The following is a 19,916-nucleotide window of genomic DNA, read 5'->3' as shown; positions in this document are numbered from 1 at the left end:
AACATTAAATGTAGATATTGCCTGGGGGTGTAGCGGGACAACCTTTGAGGGAAAGAAAAGGAAAGGACAGGGACATGAAAAGAAGCTTGCAGGACAAGGCTCCTGAATCTGGCTGTATCACTGAAATTTGTTATATTGAACTAGGTAAGCCTATAGAACATGATTTTGAGGGAATGCTGTGCTGATGTTTGCATACAAAGGCACATGACAGTAATTTGAGGCATAAACCTAACTTGAACGATACAGTGTTTGGTAAGTCAAGTAAATGGTGTTTTTAAAATTTCCTGAAAAGTTGGGAATTTGGAGATGTGAGGATTCTGCCAAACAGCAAAGAAATTTAATTTATGCAATCAGGGAACACACCTGTGCAATATAACACATTCCAATACTTTTAGGTGGGTTGCAACAGAAGCTATTATCTTGCAAGTAGTGTATCATATCCAGATGTCCAGTGAATGTCCTTGAATAAAAGCTGAAATGTTTATCTCTTTTCTCATATTCATCTTTTGATGTAAAAAACAAATGTTTTCAATATGAAAATAAACTGTTGTCACTGTTCCAACACAACTCAAGGTTTGTTCTAATGTTGGAGAACAAAAGAAGAATCCAGACAAAGTGGAGGAGGGAGTTATTGAATATTAAACTACAAGGACATGTTAAAAGACGTCAGTCTGTGTAGCAAATATTTTGGTTCTGCCAGAAGGCAAATTATTTGCCCCTCCAGGAAATGTCGGAGCAGTTTCAAGGTGAAGCCTCACCAGTCTCCAAGGAACCCGGAAAGCCTGCTGTCCACCCTTTTTTTGCCGGAAAAGTACTTAACTATACATTATGGGACCACGGGAAACAGATGCTGACCAGGGGATAAGAGTAACAGGAGAACGAGGCCTGGCCCGGCATAGCACTGGCCTCGTTGCATCACGTTACAGCTTAGCAGAGCTAATAAAAAACAGGAGCCACGGCAGTCAGAGGGTTCAGAGACCCGTTGGACCGGGCATCTTACAGAAAATATTGGATTTTAGTGCAAAAATCACACAGGTGGTTATCGTCATCTGCTAGGTGGACCAGTGGGAAATCCCTTAAAGGACACATTCGTGGAGTCTGGGGAGACTGCTTAGGGACAATGAAACAAGATGAGATCATATCTTAGCGGAGACGTATTAACCTGAATTTGTGCCTTCAATCGGTACATTTGCGTGGAATTTTTAAGTTGGTCTGGGTGAAAGTGAACTGTTTAGATGTGGAGTAGTGTTAAAGATAAACGCAGTCCAGTGTGACTAACCAGATTAATCCACATTTTCAGTGCAGTACTTTATTGCTACATGTCAAAAATTTACCAGAAGGTGCAGTAGATTCTCAGAAGAGTCAGAAGTCATAATATACACATTCTTAAGGCTGTGCAATGGGGGAATTTGTTGAAACGGGTGCGTTAAAAAAATAGCAGTCTGCCGTTGACTACAACTGCAAAACAATTTTGTTCAAACATTTTGGTTTCAAGGATTTACCAGTCCTTTGAATCACTAATCTAATATTTAGTTGTATGACTGCAGTTTTTACAACTGTTATATATATATATATGTTTATATCTGTGAGGCATAGAGTCAACCAACATGTGGCACCTCTCAGCTGTTATTTCACTCCAAGATTCCTTAGTGACCATTCCAAAATTCATTTATTTCTTGGTTTTGGTTCAGAAACAGCATTTTTCTTTACGTCACCCCGCAAGTTCTTCATTGGATTAAGGTCCGGGGATTGGATTTGCCACTCCATGACATTACCCTCGTTGGTTTGGAACCAAGACTTTGCATGTTTACTAGTGTGTTTGGAGTCATTGTCTTGTTGAAACACCCATTTCAAGGGCATCACCATAAGGCAACATGACCTCTTCTGCCATATGCAAACCGATCCACGATCCCTGGGATGCGATAAATGGGCCCAACACCATAGTAGGAGAAACATGTCCATATCATGTGTGCACCACCGTGTGTCAATGTCTTCACTGTGTACAGTGGCTTGAATTCAGAGTTTGGGGGTCGTCTCACAAAATGTCTGCGGCCCCTTGACCAAAAAAAAAAAAAAAAATACTCTTATCAGCAGAGCAGTTCTCTTATCAAAACTGGTCATTTTTTTGACATGGAGCGATAAAAATATATTGAAAACATGGATTAATTTGGTTTGTCACATTGAACTTCTATAATTTTAAACACTACTGTAAACACAATATGACAAAAGACTGGGAGGAAGAGTCTAGGACTAAGATTCTGAATGGGGGTACAGTAGTGGCACAGTAAATGACGGGAGGATGGTAGTTGGAGCAGGTGTGGAATTTTGTGTGGTGTATGTTTCAAGTGTAAATGGTAGCAGTAATTAGTAGTGTTAAATTAAATTTTACCTTCTGCTGAAAAAAAGTCATCTTCGGGTTACCTTCTATTATATGTGACCTTCTACTTCTTAAAACTAACCTTATACTTGGTAAACTACTAGAAAAGTCACTTCCATTGGATATTCCACTAGTATACATTCGCTCCTACAAGGTAAATAACTAGTAAACATCAGCCTCTACTGGGTCAACAAGTCATCTTTCCAGGGATATTTTTTTTTCTTTTTACCTTCTACTGGCTCAAGAACTCAAACTTCCCAGGCTACCAGTTAAACTTTTAGTCCTATTAAACCTTCTGCAAAGTACACATACTTAACCTTCTATTGGATAACCCATTAGCAAATGAAATCTTCTATCGAGTCAACTACTAACAACATTCAACCTTTAATGCACAGTATAAACCTCAAATTTGACCAGGTTAATTATGAGTACACTGGACATTCTATTCAGTAAACCACTATTAAACTTAACCTTCCACTCAGTAAACCACTTTCACTTTCTACCAAGTAAATTATACTAGATTACACCTTCTATTAGGTAAACCACTATTAAACCTAACCATCTACCATGCAAACTAGTAGTAAAATTCAAATTTTATTTGGTAAACGTCACCTTCTACCAGGTAAACTATTTGTAGACTTCACCTTCTATTAAGTAAACCACTATTAATCTTACAGTTATACCAAGCAAACTACAGGTAAATTTCACATTTAACCAAATAAACTACTAGCAAGTTTCACCTTTTAGTGGATGAAGTAACGTAAAACTTTGCCTTGTATGAGGTAGAATATCAGTAGACTACTCGTAAACTTTACTTTCTACTGATACAGTAACAGGAAACTTTACTTTCTATCAGGTAAACTACTAGTCAATGCCTTCTTCTGCCAGGCTGAAATTGTAAATCTTACGTTCTACCCTGGAAATTTCACCTCCTAATTAGAGAATTACTAGACGTCGTCACATTTTAATTGATAAATCACAAGTAACATTGACCTATTTCCTAAGATACTCACAAATGTCAGTTCTACTGACTAAACTTGTCATTTCACCTTCTACCAGGTAAACCACAAGTAAATATCACCTACCTCTGGACACAACACTTGTAAATTTTACCTTCAGCAGAGTAAACTATGAGTATGATTCACCTTCTCCAGCACATGGCAAACTACTAGTAAATGTTGCTTTCTCAGTCAGTTATAGTAGAATTCACATTTCCCAAGTAAACCACTTGGAAAAGTCACTTTTTACCACACAAACCAATAGTAAAGTTCACCTTGTACCACGCAAAATAGTTGTAAACTGTTCACAAACTTCACTTATCATGTAGAAGGCAAATAAATTCCATGTCCTACTAGGTAAATGACTGGCAAATCTTACCTTCTACCAAGTAAGATATGACTGAATGTCACCTTCTACTGGGTAAAACAGCAAACTTTATCTTCGACTGAGTAACCCTGAATAGTAAATGTCACCATCGACTTGGCAAACCACTTGCAAGCCCGATATTCCACTGAGCAAGCTACTAGAAATACAATATTCACCTTCTACTTGGTAAACCGCTAGCAAGCATTACCTTCTATCTAGAGCTGCTGGTGGCGACGTGAGAACTCCAGAGGATCGTCAACTCATCCATGAAATCGTGACAATGGGTCACAATTTCGGTTTGGAGATGGACACCGATGATGTTGAGGACCTGGTGGAGGAGTATCGTGTGGAGCTCACTACCGAAGAACTCCTGCACGTTCAGGAGGAGCAGAAGAAGATGTTGGAGGAGGAGATGTCATCCGATAACGCTGAAGGCAAGAAGGATGTCCCAAGTGCTGACATCAAAGCCATCTGTGCCAAATGGAACAAAATCCACAATTTTGTCAAACTTCATCACCCCAATAAATTGAATGTAGCAGACCACCCCAACATTTTAATGATGTCATGATGACCCACTTCAGAAATGGTCTTAAGAGACGGCAGAAACAAATTACATTAGATTTGTTTTTTGTTAAAAGGGGGCGAGTCACCACCCCCGAAGACATTTGATACCTACAGTTGTTGAAGCATTTCTACATTTTTGGTTTGTTTGTTAACTCGAGTTACAAATGTTTTTGTGTGTTACTTTTTGTAAAAATAAATTTAAAAAAATATGCTTTTTTTCCCCCCTCATTATTGTATGCTTAAAGTTATTCTGCACTTTTGTCAATAAAAAAAAGTTTACAAGGCTGGGGGCCAAGTCGCTACAGATACGGCAATGCACTCCCAGCCTAGCGTACTCTACTACTAAAGCATACATTTCAAGCAAAAAATAAATATATTTTTTAAATGATTTTATTATACAAAGTATTTAAACTATACATGTATTTCTAGTATGCAGGTTATTATCAGGAAGAGCGAAAAAAAATGCTTTAAAAAGCCCAATTTTTTAGGCTTAGAACACATTATTTCTTTTTCCATTCATTGTGATGGGAAACAGATTCGGTTTTTGAACAATTCACTTTTCGAATAGTTTTCTGGAACGTATTGTGGTCGAGAACCGAGGCATCATTGTACTAGTGAATATCACTCTCCATTGTGTGAGCCACTAGTAAACTTCACCTTCAGCAGCGTAAACGTTGGACAGGAAGCACCTTCTACAGCACATGGTAAACTACTAGTAAATGTTAGAGGAAAAAAATATCATAGGAACCTTTAAAACAAAAAGAAAAATATAATCAAATATAACTACAATTAAAACAGAATACAGTACAAGAAATATAATTTAAAAGTGGAAATGCTTTAAAAAACGGGAGGGAAAAAAAAATATTTTTCATGCTGGGGACTGAGGTCACTGCTAGTGGCAACTTACTTCATTTGTGTGCAGCATAATATTTAATTGATCCACGAGCATGTTTGCGCTGGGCTCTGCTCCACTATTTGACCTGTCTCTGTGGATGTCAGAGCCCTATTCTATTCACATTTATTTAATGTATTCAGGAGCTAAACCATTTAGTGATTTATAGACCAGTGGCAAACTTTAAAATCCAGTCTAAAGATGATTTGAAGCCAGTGTAAACGCATTAGAATTGGAGTTATATGCGCTGACGTCTTTGTTCTGGTCAGAACCAGAGCTGAAACATTCTGAACTAACTGGAGCTGTTTAATGCTCTTTTTGGGAGGGTCCAGTCGGTAGACGATTACAATAGTCAAGTCTACTTGAGACAAAAGCATGGATATGTTTCTCCTGGTCTGCTTGGAACATGCAAGCCTTCACTCTGGATCTGCTCTTCTGGTGGTAGAAGGCAGTTTTAGTGAGTCACTTGATATGACTGTTGAAAGTCAGGTCGGAATCTATCACTACACCAAGGTTTCGGACTTGGTCTTGGGTTTTCAAAGAGTCACTCCAGGAATTAAAAAAAAGCAACTGTTTTTGCATTATTGCAAAAAATTTGTTACCTTAGTTTTGTTTTGGTTTAAGTGAATAGAAAATTGGCCCATCCATTTTTTGTTGTTGTTGCTGTTTTAGTCAGTGACACATCTCAATTGAACTCATTTGGAGAGAGTGCGAGATATGACTGGATAATCTGTATCACTATGCTACTGAAAATTCAAATTCTGCAGAATTTGACCCAAGAGTAGCATAGACAAGATGAACAGGAAGGGTCCAAGAACTGAAGCTTAAGGGACTCTATAGGTCAATGCGATTGAACACTTCTAATGGTGACAAAACACTCTTCTTCCAGGTAAGACTTGGACAATTAAAGCACTATTCCATTTAGTCCTACCCATGTTTGTAAACCTAATGCTGTATCAATAGAAGATCCACAAAGACCAGAATTGACCTACTGGGTCAATATTCAACCTTTTATCATTCAGGACTTTGACTGGAGAGGTCACAGTCAATTAATAAATGCCACCTTCTAACATGTAAACTACTTGTTCCACCTTCTAGCAAACTTTGCCTTCTACCAAATAAACTACAAACTTTTATCAGATAAACGAATATTGACTTCTACCAGATAAATACTAGTATACTACACTTAAACCTCCCCTTCTACCAGTTAAAGCGCTACTAATTTTCACCTTCCAACTACGAGAAAACTTTGCATGGTAAAAGACTAGAGAACCCAAAATATACAGCATCTACCTCCAAAAAAGCTCGAGGAAAATTATCCAAAGGTTTAACAAGGATCACCTCCTATCTCTACGTAAAACTCCCATGCGTGACGATGGTAGCAGCGATGGCAAGTGGGAGGGCCAAGCGTGACAAGCGTCACAATCTCCATCTGGGGTGGACGTTTTACTTAGGACAGAGTTTGTTAATCACTGACGTTTCCATGACAACGAGTGATGACAGCCCAGGATTATCCCTCACCACAGCGGCCTTTGATTACTGTAATCGAGCTCTAGCAACCAATGAAGATGACGTCAGACCGGGACGCTACTTCCAACCCATATGACAAAAAGTCAACTTTAACTTTTTACTACTATTGTAGTAAACTTGAGTGAATTTCTTGTAAACGTTACCTTTCTTAGAGTTTGAGATCTCTTACAATCCTCCTACATCCTACAATCCTTAGCTTCTACCAAGTAAACCAAAAGAAAATGTTGCTTACTACCAGGCAAACTACTATAGTAGTAAACTTCTCTTTTTACCAATTAAGCAATAGTAAATTAACTTTTCTCAGAGTGGGATGGCACTCATGATGCTCACTACAAAAAGTTGACTTGTATTGAGTACACTAACAGTATCATTTGACTTCTAGCCAGTAAGTAAATAGTTAAGTTTGCCTTTCACCAGGTAAACCATTTGTAAATTTGCCTTCTACCAGCTAAACTCAGTGATATGCCCCTCACAACACATACTACAAATAATGAACCTTAACTTATATCAGCTAAAGTACAAGGTAAACTACTAGTACACTTCATCTTCAAATGGATCAAGTACTAGTAACTTTCATCTTTGACCAGGTAAACTGGTAGTCAACTTCAACTTTCTCTGACCATGATACCACACAATGCATACTATAAACAGTAAACTTTACCTTCACCCAGGTAAACTACTACATAGTAAACTTCAGCTTCTACTCGGTAAACGTCTGTTCAGGGGGGTGCGAGTAAAGCTTCACCTTTCTGAGACTGGAACCCCACTTGCAACACATATTACAAATAGTTAACCTTCTAGCCAGTAAACTACAAGTCATCTTTAGTTTCAGCTGTTGATATAACCAGTAAACCTCATCTTTTACCAGGTGAACAACTAGTACACATTACCATACACAGTCAACTATAAACAAACTGTCTTCTGTCGGCTAAACTGATAATACACTTTAACTGGGGAAATATCACTTTCCATTCTGTAAATAATTAGTAAACCTGATCACCAATTGTGTAAGATACACCTTCTAGCGAGTAAACTATAAATTTCTACCGGCCTAACTCCAGCCAACCACTGCTGTCAACTGGCACCAGACATTCTATTCTGTTCTCTTGTGATGAAAACACAATCATTATTGAAGGTACTGTATTTTTTCACAAAACAGTGACTGCGGCCATCTTGGGTAACCATATTGATTTGGAATTGCTTTGTTACATCTGCAAAAGCTGTAAAGCTTTCATCTGCATGGTTTATCCATGGAACAAGATACATTTCCAAAAATATCAACCATTTGCATAGATTTATATTGATGACACCCTTATGATGTCATAGTAACCAATGAAAATCAGATTTGTAAAGCCTGGGTGACAGTGTCATAAGTTCACGTCAGGCGGCCACTCCACACATGAATGGAACGACAAATGAGGATTGTGTAAATACATATTTGAATCACTACACTATAGTAGTGTGTGTGTGCGTGTATGTGGTGAGTGTTTGGTGTCTGTGTGTCCAAGGGGATTACTTGCAACAGTTGATTGTTTGGTGTGAGCTTTGCAAAGGGATGGACATATAATCCAAACCCACCACAACCCCCCACCACCACCATCACCCTATGCCACTGTGCCGTCCTCCCCCCATGGAGGCAAATGCAGTACAAAACTTGCTAACGTCTCCCAGCTGACATTACATACCGTAGAGATGAAAGTGGACTTTCGTGAAAATTCCTGAAAATACAACAAATGTGAGCACTTGGGGTGGTCCGGGGGCATGCCCCCCGTGAAAGTTTTGAAAAAATGGATGCCTGTGGTGCATTCTGGCCCTATTTGTGAACAAAATTCAGACAAAAACTGAAAGTAAAATTTCCAAGTCCTGACCAAGCCCAGAATTCTTTTGCCCCCCCATCCCCTATCACTGGATAGCACAAAATCACATTTGTCATTAAAATATGCCATCTTATCCCAAGACAAATGAATTAAGTGAACTATTCAGTAAAAAGACGTCTAAAATTGTCCTTTTCCCCACATTATAGATATTATAGTATAGATAAAGAATATATACGAAAATATATCCTAGAATTTCTACACCGTACAGCAAAATATGTTGAAGAAGTTGATCTGTAGTAATTACTATTAACATTTAAGTCTCAAACTTCTTACGTCGCGTTGTACTTATACACTCGACGACATTGCTCAATATCTTAGATATAGAGCTAGTAATACTAATAGTATAATCAGTTGCCTTTAATATTTTGAGATACGCAGTCACTCACATTTGAAAAAATGTACGGGTCTGGTCAGTCATGCTCGCAGACAAAGTTGCGTGTTTGATTAGGGATGGCCTTAAAATAACTTACTGGATTAACATAACTGTAAATTAAAAATAAAATAAACGAATACATAACTAAAATAGAAAACTAAAATTTAAAACTGCCTCGCGATCGACGCAATGAGAACCCCTGGTGTAACTGAATTTCCTTTGACATGGCTCATGATGTTGATGACTTTTGACGTGAATGCGCCCGCATTACGTGACGCAGTTCTGAACATGCACTTTTGTACATGCTCCGTACATGCTCAGTATGGTTAACTTATTTGTATTATTTCCTGTTTCCGGGTGAATAGTGGTTATTTTGGAGCAGGCTTGTTTAGTTAACAACATTTATGAAATTAACACCTAAATTAATGTCAAGACCACACAAAATAACCGACGTCTTGAGAGAATGTGAGGGGAGGGGCCTTACTGTTACTAGTGTTAGTGCCTCAACGTGGCTACGCTCGTGAAAGGAAAAAAACGAACTCATACGTATGTTCGTTCAACATTGTCAACTACTATCCGGATTAATTTTAGGCAATTTTCCGTAACAATTTTCATGAAAATTTAAAAATCTGGAATTCCGGGAAAATCCAGAGGACTTTCATCACCGACACAGCCTGCACTCCATTAAAATAATAACTTTGTACATTGTTTGTTTTAGTAGTAGATTTTTTGGGGCACAACAGAGCCCAGACAGGGCACATCATTAGATGGAGTAGCTACGAGAGCGACATATGCAAGAGTTATAATTTTGCTGTTGGTAGACAGCCCTCAGTGTTTCTTCACCTGACATTTTTCCTTAAAATTGAAGGATAAATTAATTACACCAGCCCTAAATGTAATTCAACTGTTAAAATAAATAAAATGTGCTTGTAAAAGTGATTTAATTTTTTTTTTGTCATACAATGGGACATTAGTAGTGCTTTAAACACACAGTTTACTGTGATGGAAAAAAATTTCCAAATATTCCTTTGAATACATTTTCATGAAGCAAATTTTTAGTATATATTTTTTCCACATGATTTTTAAATTTGTTATTTTTAATTGGATTTATACTCCCAAATATTCTAAATTTATTCATTATATTTCATTTATATTAAACAATAGTAAAACATTATGAACACTGTCAGAAGAATTAATTTGACGAACTTGGTTTGGTCAAATTGTCCTGTTTTTGAAGTTGAAAATAAATAAAAATAAATGCTAAATTTAGAAATAAAACATGAAAACTTACATTATGTTTAATTTACTCGGTAAAAACAAATAAAAAGGGGGCAGAAATGTCTGATACAATCCCATAACATTTCATGTACATTTTTATGAACAAAATAACTGAGTGATTCTGGTAGTTGCAGTAAATATTGATGCAATAACAATAACTAGGAGTTAGTATACTTGACTTGTGAATGTTTTATTAACAAAACAGAAGGGTTAAAGGGTAGGGCTGACCCAGAGTCAACTAGAACAAAACGCACTGTATTACGTGGTATACAGCAGAAAAATCAGGATTCACTGCCCAACGTTAGGATATACAATGACAAGTCCGACACAAGAGTTCAAAAGGATATTGTGAGCTTCTCTACTTATCAAAAAACAATAACATGATGCAAGTCAAAAGGTTTGTAAATATATTTCTTTAAAGGGAAAATTCTCCACTTTGCTTATTTAAGGATCGTCCAATTGTAGTTTCTACTCAGTCCTGCTAACAAAAAGCTAAAGAACAAATGCTGCTTGGCAGAGAAGATTATGGCGACCAGTCAATACATTATTTGACGGGAATGGTGACAAAAACTACAATATAGAACAAGAAAAATATGAGTTTGTTATCCTGACACTTCATCTCTACATTAATGTGTGTGTGTGTGCGCGCGCGCGCGCGTGTGTGTGTCCGTGTGTGTACAGCCCTTCCCCTTCCCTCCCCACGCGGGATGATAATCTGTGTGCATTAATCTGTTGTTTGAACTCCTTAAGAACAGTTTGTCAATCACATCTGCTCTCGTCACCCTTGCAAAGATCTGACATTTGTAAACCCGCTTTTCACTTTTGATTTTATTTTCGCTGTCCCCTCATACACACACACACACACACACACACACACACACACACAGAATCTGATTTCATGCAGATCACTATAAATCCTCATTTGGCGACTCCTTGATCTCAAATGTGTTTATGTCAGATTGCATGCATTTAGTCAACATCACCTTTCACGGCGTAAACTACTTGTAAAATGGACTTTTTACTGAGTAAACTATTTGTAAACTTTTACCAGGTAAATTAGAAGTAAGTACATTTGATTATTTACCCAGTAGCTACAAGTAATGTTTACCTTCTACTACATCAGCTATAGTAATCTATAAACCTTATCGGTATACTGCTCGGAGAATTAAATTTTAGATTCAGTGATGTGACTATGAGTAAACTTGACCAAAAACAAGCTGAAACTTTAAACTGAAAAACTTCAACTTCTGTACATCTTATAAATGTAACCTTTGACCAGGTAAAATGCAAGTTAACTTCACCCTCTACCCACTAACCTGGTGTGAAGCTTCATCTTCTACAAGGTAAACCATTCATTAACTTCTGACTGTACCTTATTCTGTTTTAAATGCTAGTAAACTTCATTTACTGGATAAATCACTATTAAAAACACATTCATCTAGCAAAGCTATTCATCAATTTTACGTTCCACTGATCTCCCTACTACAAAATGCAAATCCATCGACAGATTTAACTACTACTAACTTTTACCTTCTATCCAGCTGATTGTCATCTTTTTACAAGATTTTTACAACCTTTTTTACAAGGTTTTTGAAAACTTCCACTTCTACTTGTCAAACTACTAGTAAATAATGCCTTCTTACTGGTAAACTTCACCTTCTACCTAATAAAGCAAAAATAAACTTTACTTCTTAAACTATTATTAAAAGCTACCGATATACACCCCTCGTAAATGTGCCATGTACCTGGTAAACCATTTGTGAACTCAACCTTTTACCAGTTAAAGGACTAAATAAGTACACCATTAATTAGGTAAAGTACTTGCAAACTTCATCTTGTACTTCGAAAACTGCAAACTTCACATTCTACCGCATCAAACAGTCAGAAATTACTTTTCCACTGGGTAGAAAATTATATCATATTATTAGTAAATATAGACATTCTACCAGGGAAGGTACTGGTAAACTTTGATTTTCTACTATGTAAACAGTGTAAAATTTTTCATTTAAAAAGTTGAAAAACAGAAAACAGAACCGGACATTGAAAGACTAAACCTCGAAAATGCTTACAATTACATTTCTCAAAACAATACAGCGCGGTGGAACCAGTTTGTCTTAAAATGGGAAGGATGGTTAAGGACAGGTGGGGCGGCCCCAAATCCGGAAGCTTACCTGCTGAGCGTCGCCGTCTCCCGTCCGACAAGAGCGAGGCATTGGGAGATGAAGAGAGCGGGATGTGGCGATGACGAAAAGAAGCAAAGTCACAGTCTTTGCGTCATCTGAGGAAATTTGCAGATTATACACAATGACAGCTTGGTCCGTGGGAGTAAACCCCATCACCAAGTACCAAGCTCCCCCCTCCTCTTCCCCCATCACCACAATCCCTCCGACAGTCACTCACCTCCTCCCTACCACAGGTCACATCGTGGATCCTGATCAGGGAAAAGATTCCTTGAGATGCATGTAAAAAAAGAAAGGACTTTAAAGGGTGTCAAAAGTGCATTTGTACTCCTGTCCACAGAGGGACAGTGTGACTTTGCAGCTTCACTTTGTCAGGTTCTCTCATAATTCCCCACACTAGTTCTTCCACATTTATTTTAATGAGATAGTTTTCCTTACCGAAAATACCTATAAGAGTAATTTTCATCAAACTTGATCAATATCAGTAAGGTTGAATTGACTAAAATCAGTCTTTTTCATGTCATTTTTCACTATTACCAATTTAAAAGTCTAATCCCAAATGCACCCTCCAGGAAAATATGAAGTAAATTATTTTTTTTATTGGGGGCTATTTCTGACTTTGAACTTAGTTCATTCTGTGTTGTGAGACAACCCCTAAAATTGCTCCACTGATTAATAGATTTAACATTAACATCCGTAAAGTAATTAGATAATTACTCAAGGACAGAGTGAGTAGTGATGAATTTTTCAATTTGAATAAAAAAAAAGGTTTCTGGAATGTACTTTAAGTGGTAAGTGATAAGTGGGCTGAAATATCCACATTTGGGCACATAATGCCATATGATTACAATAATACACAATAGCAGTTGTTTTTGTTCATCTGAATGTAAACACGAGTAGCACGCTGTTCCCTTCATGTAACAACAATCTTTCCAAAATGGCCACCTTGTAGGTATTCCAATCAGCTGGGTTGGTGTATGTAGTTTTAACACCTAAGGCCGGGAAACCCAATTGAAGACATTGTGTGAGGTCATTGTTATGGTTAGGGTGAACTGGATTGACGCAAACTGCGCCCAATGTGGAAGTCAAAGTCTCTGGACAATTGTCATTAAGATTAAAGGTTAAGTTATATAAGGAGCGGCCTTAATTTGAACACAGCGCAGACAGCTTTATAGCAGAGATGACAATTTTGGTGACATTTCAATACATTTTTATTGCTGTGATCGTAATGCTAGGGCTACCAAGTCAAAGTCAACTCAAGTCTCAAGTATTTGGCAAGCTGGTTGCAAATCATAAAACTGGCGACTTGAGTCGACTCGAGTCCCCATTTTTCTGGTACCTTACAAACAGTACAGCAATCCAGGAAAATGTCAGGTTATGATTGATATTCTCTGAAAGCAGAAAGTTGCATCAATTCCTACCCTCAAAGGCAGCAAATAACCGTGTGGAAAAGTTGCAATTTGACTTTTTATTGCCTTATACCTCATCAGAAAAGTCAGTAAGAAAGGAAAAAAAGTCATAGTAGATGGGCAATGTGAAAGGGACTTGATGCCTATCAAAGCAGAAAATTGCAGGATTTAATTTAGCTCTGAAGGTGGAAAACAGACTTTTCCTATTATCTATTTCCTTTTATCGCGCATAACATATCAGTATTAAGAACAGAACAGCAAGCCAGGAATATGTCTGGTTGGATTGTGTGTGAAAGGGACTTCATCCTATTTCCAATGGCACAAAAAAATACTGGGTGAGCTTCCACACCTCCATCTAGCATCGGTACCTTAATATAACCTCAGAATGCAGACAATCGTCTGGTCAACTTTGTCCCATCACGCTAACCCCACGTCTCATATTGGTACACTACACACAAGACAGCCAGTCAGATGCCGTAAATTGGCAGGCCAAAATTGCCTTGATACCAGATCCAAAGGCAGAACGTTGCCAGGTCAACTTCATTCCTCAATTCTGTTTCAATGCTTCATTTAGCTTTGTAAAAAGCTGAGGTAGTGACAACTTTTACAGGCTAACAGATGGAGATGGCAAGAATATGAACAAACGGGGCACACTGACTCCATTGTAGCGCTGAAAAATAAGCAGCTGCGAAATGACCGAGCCTTTCCAACACAAAAACTGTAGGTGAAACCCAATTCGGCCGGATGTTGTACAGTAAGTAAAGTGTAGAACCAGCGTGTAACATTGTACCTTTGGTGAGACAAGAGGTGAAGGCGGCGGGTAAGTGGGTGGGTGGGGGGGTTGCATACACCAGAAGGAGGTGATAAGCTTGCAACCACATGATTAACTAGCGAAACATGCCAGTGAAAACCGTCTGGGTGGATGCCGTCTTGCAACATGACACCTATGGGGATTGGCGGTGGTAGCGAGGTGGCCTGAAAGAGGAGAGGGTCTCAAACCATGTAAACAAGACCAGCATTGCCCGATGGCGCTCGGTAGCACTCGCCAGTCTGCTCCCGCCAATGCCTGCTTCTCATTAAGCCAATTAGCAAACTTTGAGTTATCCCTAACCAGGCCTCTGCTGAGCCAAATGCTCCATTTCCCGCCCGGGTCTCTTTTGCTGAAGGTGAACATTCTCAAGCACTAATTCCAGCTTCACATAGGACCAACTTGTGTTGTTTGTCGGAGTCTGTTTTTGTGGGTGTGTGGGTGCTTATTGCTCTTGTGTGCCAGCCCTCCCTTTTTCCTTTTTATAAGTTCTCAAACTCAAAATACTGCTTTTGTATGATACTTTGCCAATAATACTGGTAATGTGCGATAATGGATATATTTGAAGAAAAACAACCATGATACATTACAATATCATATACAGTACAGTATATGACATGGAAAAGCAACTGGTATAGTGTATGTTTTTAGGTAAGCACTGTTTCTAACCTTGACCGTCCGTCTGATGAGCTCGTTTCTAATTTTGGCCAATTTGCTCACTCCTAGAGATATCCTCAACATCTTCATTTCCACCACCTCCAACAAGTTTTACTTCATGTTGACTCTCCAGTGCCACTCACTCTAAGCTGTCCATCATGGCTGGCCTTACTACTATCTCGTAAACTTTGCCTTTCATCGTTCTGTCTCATTACATTCCTTACGCCAAGACACAATGAAACTCCTTTTGACCTTCTCTGTACTTCTCCATCAACACCCTCAAAGCAAATAATGGATCTGTGGTATTCTTTCTAGGCATGAAACCATATTGTTGGTCACAAATATTAATTTCTGTCCTGAGTCTAGCATCCAAAACTCTTTCGCATAACTTAATTGTATGACTCATCAACTTTATTCGATAGTTCCTATAGGTCTGCACATCACATTGTTCTTAAAAATGGGCACATCACACTTTGCTTCCATTTCCCAGGCATCTTCTCACCTACTAGAATCTTGTTGAACAAGTTGCTCAAAAACTCCAGAGCCATCTCTCCTAGATGCTTCAATACTTCCACAGGAATGTCATCGGGGCCAATTGCCCTTGCACTTTCATCCTTTTCTGTGCTTTGGTATTTTCCCCCTTACTAATCATTGCTACTTCCTGGTCCATTGCAGTTGCCTTTTCTATTCTTTCTTCTGTCATTTATCAACTCCTCAAAGTATTCTTCCAAAGAACCCGCTTTCCACCTCTCCTTCACCTTCAACACAGTAGATGAATCTCCACCAGTGCCCATGTTGGTAAATGCCGCAATCTGGTAGTGAATTCTTTGGATGAACACAAAATTTCAAGCTGGATGCCTGTCCTGACGCAACCCCGTCCATTTATCTAGACTTGCACTGGGATTTACCTCTCATTACAATAGTATGCAATTCATCTTTGTCCTTATTGGTAGCTTCACAACATATTAAAAGTTCAATATCATGATAAAGTACAGTACTTTCTTGGCTGTAGTACTGAACCCTTAGTCCTGGTTCCAATCGGTTATCAATGCCCAACCCAAGTCATAGAGGATCACGATCAAAGGGAGAACCTTCAGGTTGGGAGATGACCACTTTACCAACCAAGCTGTGCTCCTCTCTTTAGTTTGGTACAAAATTAAAGAGAGTAATTTATTTTTTAGGCACCTCTATGGGGGCCCAAACCAGTGCAATCTGTAGGCCGGTCCCAAGCCCAGATAAATGCAAAGGGTTGCGTCAGGAAGGGCATCCGGCGTAAAAACTGTGCAAAACAAATATGAGCGTTCATCTAAAGAATCTCATACCGGATTGGTGGTGGCCCGGGTTAACAACGCCCGCCCCCGGCACTGCTAACCTGCAGGGCGTCGGTGGAAATTCAGCTACTGTGGGTCGAAGACAAAGAAGAGGAGGAAACCGGATCCGTCGTCAGAAGAAAAAGAGGAATGCACAGAGCCTACAACTGAGTGTAGGGACTTTGAATGTTGGGAGTATGACAGGAAAAGATCAGGAGTTGGTTGACATGATTAGGAGAAAGGTTGATATACTGTGCATCCAAGAGAGCAGGTGGAAAGGTAGTAAGGCTAGAAGTTTTGGAGCAGGGTTTAAATTATTCTACCAGAGAGTAGATGGGAAGAGAAATGGAGTAGGGGTTATTTTAAAAGGAAGAGCTGGCTAAGAATGTCTTGGAGGTGAAAAGAGTATCAGATCGAGTGATGAGACTAAAATTTGAAATTGAGGGTGTTCTGTATAATGTGGTTAGCGGCTATGCCCCACAGGTAGGATGCGACCTAGAGTTGAGAAGAAAGAAGTTGAGAGAAATTCTGGAAGGAACTAGATGAAGTAGTTCTGAGCATCCCAGACAGCGAGAGAGTTGTGATTGGTGCAGATTGTAATGGACATATTGGTAAAGGAAAAAGGGGTGATGAAGAACTGATGGGTAAGTACGGCATCCAGGAAAGGAACTTTGAGGGACAGATGGTGGTGGACTTTGCCAAAAGGATAGAAATGGCTGTAGTGAACACTTATTTCCAGAAGAGGGAGGAACATACAGTGACCCACAAGAGCGGAGGTAGAAGCACGCAGGTGGATTATATTTTGTGCAGACTATGTAATCTGAAGGCGATTACTAACTGTAAAGTAGCGGTAGGGGAGAGTGTAGCTCGACAGCATAGGATGGTGGTGTGTAGGATGACTCTGGTGGTGGGTAGGAAGATTAAGAAGACAAAGATAGAGCAGAGAACCATGTGGTGGAAGCTGAGAAAGGAAGAATATTGTGTGGCCTTTCGGAAAGAGGTGAGACAGGCTCTCGATGGACAGCAGAAGCTCCCGGAAGACTGGACTACGACAGCCAAGGTAATCAGAGAGACAGGCAGGAGAGTACTTGGTGTGTGTCTTCTGGTAGGAAAGGGGAGAAGGAGACTTGGTAGTGGAACCCCAAAATACAGGGAGTCATACAAGGAAAGAGATTAGCGAAGAAGAAGTGGGACACTGAGAGGACCGAGGCGAAAGGAGTACAGCGAGATGCGACGTAGGGCAAAGGCTAAACAAGAGGCATGTGAAGACATGTCCACCAGGTTGGACACGAAGGAAGGAGAAAAGGATCTCTATAGGTTGGCCAGACAGAGGGATAGAGATGGGAAGGATGTGCAGCAGGTATGGGTTATTAAGGATAGAGATGGAAATGTGTTGACTGGTGCCAGTAGTGTGCTAAATAGATGGAAAGAATACTTTGAGAAGTTGATGAATGAAGAAAATGAGAGAAGGAAGAGTTGAAGAGACAAGTGTGAAGGACCAGGAAGTGGCAATGATTAGTAAGGGGGAAGTCAGAAAGGCACTACAAAGGATGAAAAATGGAAAGGCAGGTGGTCCTGATGACATACCGGTGGAGGTATGGCTGTGGAGTTTTTGACCAACTTATTCAACAGAATAGTTGCGGGCGAAAAGATGCCTGAAGAATGGAGGAAAAGTATTCTAGTTCCCATTTTTAAGAACAAAGGTGATGTTCAGAGCTGTGGGAATTATAGAGGAATAAAGTTGATGAGCCACACAATGAAGTTATGGGAAAGAGTAGTGGAGGCTAGACTCAGGACAGAAGTAAGTATCTGCAAGCAACAGTATGGTTTCATGCCTAGAAAGAGTACCACAGATGCATTATTTGCCTTGAGGATGCTAGTGGAAAAGTACAGACAAGGTCGGAAGGAGCTACATTGTGTCTTTGTGGATCTAGAGAAAGTCTATGACAGAGTACCAAGAGAGGAACTGTGGTACTGCATGTGTAAGTCTGGTGTGGCAGAGAAGTATGTTAAAATAGTACAGGACATGTATGATGGCAGCAGAACAATGGTGAGGTGTGCCTTAGGTGTGACAGAGGAATTTAAGGTGGAGGTGGGACTGCATCAGGGATCAGCTCTGAGCCCCTTCCTGTTTGCAGTGGTAATGGATAGGCTGACAGATGAGGTTAGACTGGAATCCCCTTGGACCATGATGTTCGCAGATGATATTGTCATATGCAGTGAAAGCAGGGAGCATGCAGAGGAACAATTGGAAAGATGGAGACATGCACTGGAAAGGAGAGGAATGAAGATTAGCCGAAGTAAAACAGAATATATGTGCGTGAATGAGAGGGGTGGGGGAAGAGTGAAGCTCCAGAGAGAAGAGATAGCGAGGGTGGATCACTTCAAATACTTGGGGTCAACAATCCCGAGCAATGGAGAGTGTGGTAAGGAAGTGAAGAAACAGGTCCAAGCAGGTTGGAACAGCTGTCGGAAGGTGTCTGGTGTGTTATGTGACAGAAGAGTGTCTGCTAGGATGAAGGGCAAAGTTTACAAAACAGTGGTGAGGCCGGCCATGATGTACGGACTAGAGGCAGTGGGACTGAAGAAACAACAAGAAGCAGAACAGGAGGTAGCAGAAATGAAGATGTTGAGGTTCTCGCTCGGAGTGAGCAGGTTGGATAGGATTAGAGGGACAACCAAAGTTGGATGTTTTGGAGACAAGATTCGAGAGACCAGACTTCGATGGTTTGGAAATGTTCAAAGGCGACAAAGTGAGTATATTGGTGGAAGAGTGCTGAGAATGGACCTGCCTGGCAAAAGAGCGAGAGGAAGACCAAAGAGAAGGTTTATGGATGTGGTGAGGGAAGACATGAGGACAGTTGGGGTTAGAGCGGAAGATGCAGGAGATAGGCTAAGATCGAAAAAGATGACACGGTGTGGCGACCCCTAACGGGACAAGCCGAAAGGAAAATAATTTCTTTTTCAGGCAAGAATTTTTTTTTTGGTAATATTTAACCCGAGAGAATGCACGGGGTCACATATTTAAAAGAGGATTTGCATGTCTTGGGTTTTCTAGGGTTCAGTAGACTTACATGCATGCGTATGTTTAATGTACTGGGTCATAACGATATTTTCATCGCTTGTTCAGGAGAATACCGAGATTCATGTCATACTATAAGGTATAATGAATCATAGAGTACAGCAATTGCATGGTACTTTGGCAACAATATCCCCATCATAATCGAGCTTTTCAGCATACCTACTTTAGAGTGGAAGAAGTAAAGAAAGCCTACCATAAGACTAAGGCAAAGTTA

At 39.6% G+C, this 19,916-nt stretch overlaps 1 protein-coding gene across 11 annotated transcripts in view; it reads right to left on the bottom strand.

Annotated features, from left to right (window-relative positions):
• slc1a9 (solute carrier family 1 member 9) overlaps nucleotides 1-19,916 on the bottom strand; it is a 75,426-nt gene that overhangs the window by 35,032 nt on the left and 20,478 nt on the right. For 9 of the 11 annotated variants that reach the window (XR_009798892.1, XM_061847010.1, XM_061847017.1 and 6 more), the window contains 3 exons: nucleotides 12,657-12,706; nucleotides 12,428-12,534; nucleotides 3,951-4,213 (listed from right to left, as the gene is read on the bottom strand). The gene's annotated coding sequence lies outside the window, so the exon portion shown is untranslated. The remainder of the gene's footprint in view (nucleotides 1-3,950; nucleotides 4,214-12,427; nucleotides 12,535-12,656; nucleotides 12,707-19,916) is intronic. The other 2 variants (XM_061847018.1, XM_061847020.1) reach the window with 2 other exon arrangements.

Source organism: Syngnathoides biaculeatus, chromosome 16 (assembly GCF_019802595.1).
Source record: "Syngnathoides biaculeatus isolate LvHL_M chromosome 16, ASM1980259v1, whole genome shotgun sequence".
Classification (NCBI taxonomy): domain Eukaryota; kingdom Metazoa; phylum Chordata; class Actinopteri; order Syngnathiformes; family Syngnathidae; genus Syngnathoides; species Syngnathoides biaculeatus.
Note: the sequence above shows the minus strand (reverse complement) of the source record. Positions and strands in the feature narration are given on the sequence as shown.